The sequence below is a fragment of the Heterocephalus glaber genome, unplaced genomic scaffold (genome assembly GCF_053883595.1).
Source record: "Heterocephalus glaber isolate CG9 unplaced genomic scaffold, H.glaber_assembly_v1.0 deba00000621, whole genome shotgun sequence".
NCBI classification, from domain to species: Eukaryota; Metazoa; Chordata; class Mammalia; order Rodentia; family Bathyergidae; genus Heterocephalus; species Heterocephalus glaber.
Window position 1 is genome coordinate 15,936,511 of NW_028258153.1, and position 3,555 is coordinate 15,940,065.

The following is a 3,555-nucleotide window of genomic DNA, read 5'->3' on the forward strand; positions in this document are numbered from 1 at the left end:
TTTGTCAGGCATAGTTCTAAGCTCTTAACTCTTGCAATTCTTTAAATAACCCTATGAACTTAGTACTGTTATTATCTTCATAGTAAGACCAATGGAAAGAGAGTGTAAATAATCTGCCCAAGTCCCCACAGCTAGGAAATGGTGGAGAGGGGTTTCCAATGCAGATTATTTGCAATGTAAAGTTCTTGGTGGGGAAAAAATAAGAACTAAGATACATCATGTACAGGTACAAGCACCCAATGATAAATGTAAACATATTGTATACCTAAAATGTACCAATAAAAGAATTTAAGAAAAAAATAAAGTTCTTGATAACTCTCAAAGATTCTATCCACTCATCTTCATTCACAATTATCAAGAGCCATAAGCTGTTCCCACTTCTCTGGGTGGGCTTAATGATCCAAGGCCATTCCACTCACTACATTCTCCCCAGAAGGCTGAGATACCTTCTCTTCTACTTCAAAAATTAAATGGATGAAATAGAGGCATAAACCACATACATTTATTTCTCAATTTGGTCTCAAATAGAATTTCTGCATTCTGTTATTTTTATAGATATGGAAAATGAACCTCACAGAGATAATGGCCATCCAAAGAGTAAGAAAAAACAAAGAAAATACAATTTATCTTCTCATTTTTATACCAATATTTTTTGGGAGGGGTTGCATTCTAAACATGCCAAACTTTCTTTGAATGGAAGGGAAGTTTTATTTGATAGCATTGCAGTTTTCTATACACTATAGTTTCTCTTCTATCTCTTCCTCTTCTTTTTCTCCTCTTCCTTTTCTTTTTTCTTTTTCTTCTTCACAAACCTATATTAAAGGTACAGTAACTGGTACTCTTAGGTACAAATGGCTAGAATGCAAAATGCTGCAGCCACCTTGAAAAAGTGGTTTGACAGTTTCTTAAAACATACACCTAGAAGGCCCCAACCCTTCTGCTGTAGTTATTATGTAAGAAAAATAAAAGTTCATGTTTCTACCCAATTTGAAAGAAAATATCCATCATAGCTTTATCAACAATAGATTAAAAACTAGAAACAATGAAAACGTCCATCAATGTGCAAATGAGTAAACAAAATGTGACAGATGCATGCACTGAAACTACTAGTACATATAGAAACATAGACACATTTCAAAATAATTATGTTGAATGAACAAAGCCAGAAAAAACAGTGTACACATATAAAATTATAGGCAAAATAAATTAACTTACATTTGAGGAAAGCAAATCATTGTGTCCCTGGGGATGAGGACGGGTAAGGACAGGCAGGAGCAATAAATTATAAAAGTAAATTGAGGAAACTCTTTGGATGGTTGGTCTGTCTGTTATTCTGCTTGCAATTATTCTTTTGATAATATACACATATTCCAACACTTATTAAATTATATAATTATGAGCTGTTGGTGTATGACAGTTATATCTCAATAAAACATTTTTAAAGTATACAGAAAAGCTAAAAGTATATTCCTAAGTTATTCTAAAGGTGAAATTTGACCAATAATTTTATATTGATTAGCCACTGTTTCCTCGAAGCCAAAATATGTTCACCAGAAGAAAATAACCAGCAAATTAATGCTTTTATTATTCCAATATAGATGCTCATTGGACTAGATTTGAACACATGGGAAACACTCATTTTTGTATTAGAATAAGTCTGGAGCTCAGAACCAAAAAACAAAACAAACAAACAAAACATGTGCCTACTCTTTACAGTTCACCCCTCTTGATGCAAAAATGACGTTGAGAAATAAAAACAGAGAATTTGGTTGACAGCTTGGCTAATCTATTTTCTCAAATTCTTTAAATCTTAAAAAGACAAGAGTAGAATGGGGAAAAAGTAAGAACCAAGATACATTATGTAAAGGTACAAGATCCCAGTGATGAATGTAACTGTATTGTATACCTAAAATGTACCAATAAACAATGAGAAAAAAAGACAAGAGTGAGAGCTTCCAAGTAGGAGCTACCTCTCATTCTACCTAACCTGCTACCATAAAAAAGAAAACATTTGAAGACTGTAGAAAATCAATGCAAGAGAAGTCTGAGATCACTTCCAAATTCAAGAGTCCTCTGGGTTCAATCTTCAATACTAAATAGATGAATACATAAATAAATAAAATGATGCTAAAAGCTGAGAAATTTGGCAATAAAGGGTAATTAGATGACATATACCAAAATACAGTTACAAGTAATAAATTCTAGTGTTCTACAGCACACTGTGGTGACCTATAGTTCACTAATAACCTTTTCCATATTTTATTAATAACTGCAAGACAGGACCTCAAAGGTTCCAAATAAAGTAATGATAAGAGTTGGAAACATTAATTGTCCTAATTTGATCAGCACTTATTGTATACATGTATTGAAATATACTGTTGCATATAGATACATACAATTATTACACATTAATAAAAAATGTTTTTTAAAATGCCTAAGGAGAAGAAAATGTTACCAATTCTGATTTTACACATTCCACACTGGATACACTGTATTTGATATTATATAACTATATCAAATCATCATACTGTATCCTCCAAATTTGTACAATTTTAATAATTGATTAAAAGGATTGACATAGGCATATGCCTCTTTATTTAGAAGGAAAAATAAGGAGAGAGGATGTTTGGAAAATGAGCTTCTCCTTGGCATTATTTGAGATATTTAATGTACCAGGAGTAAAATATATCTGGATTTATATTAGTAGGGCTCAGTACAACCCAATGGACCATGGGCATTAGTACTGTCATTGGGAGTTTGGGAGCTTTTTAAGTAGATAATTATTATCCTAGGAATTTTTTGATGCCAAAATTGTAGCAGTATTTTAGCTTAAAATGTTAAAGAAGCTGTTTTGAAAGGATTTTTAAGAATCAGTTTAGACCACTTCATGTGGATTGTGATTTGCCACATTTACAATCTAGCCCTTACCTAATTTATAGGAAGACTAGAAATAACTTTTTTTTTTTTAACCAACAAATGAAAAGCAAGAACTATGTGCTTAGATGCAGGAACCAGTGGAAGCAGAACTATATCAAGTGGTAGTTGGTCTAAAGTAAATTACAGGGATAATATCTTAGAATCCTGAATGATGCCTGCAACCTGCAATCACCATGTTTTTGGTACAGTTAAACCCAATGTTATTTTCTTTTTGCCAAATAGTTTTAGTCAAAGAACGAAATAACTGTGGAAATTTCAATATTTGTTCAATAAGTAAACATCAAAGGTACATTTGGTACTTGCTATCTGGTAGGCATTTAGCTAAGCATGAAACACACATGCAAGAAAAGATGTATATGTTATTCAAAGAACTGAAATTCCATTTGAAGAATTAAAACTGACATAGTTGACAGAAATAGTGTGAAGAAGGGAAGAATAATCTAATCCGTGATGCCTTTCAAACCATTTTAGGGTGTTCATGAATATATAAGTTGTTTAAGCCCCAACATAAAATATTCAGATTCAGTAAATCATTGAAACACATGTGACAAGGATAATATTTAAAACAATAATTTTGCATAAAAATCAATAAGATTGAGTGCTGTAATCAATAGTATA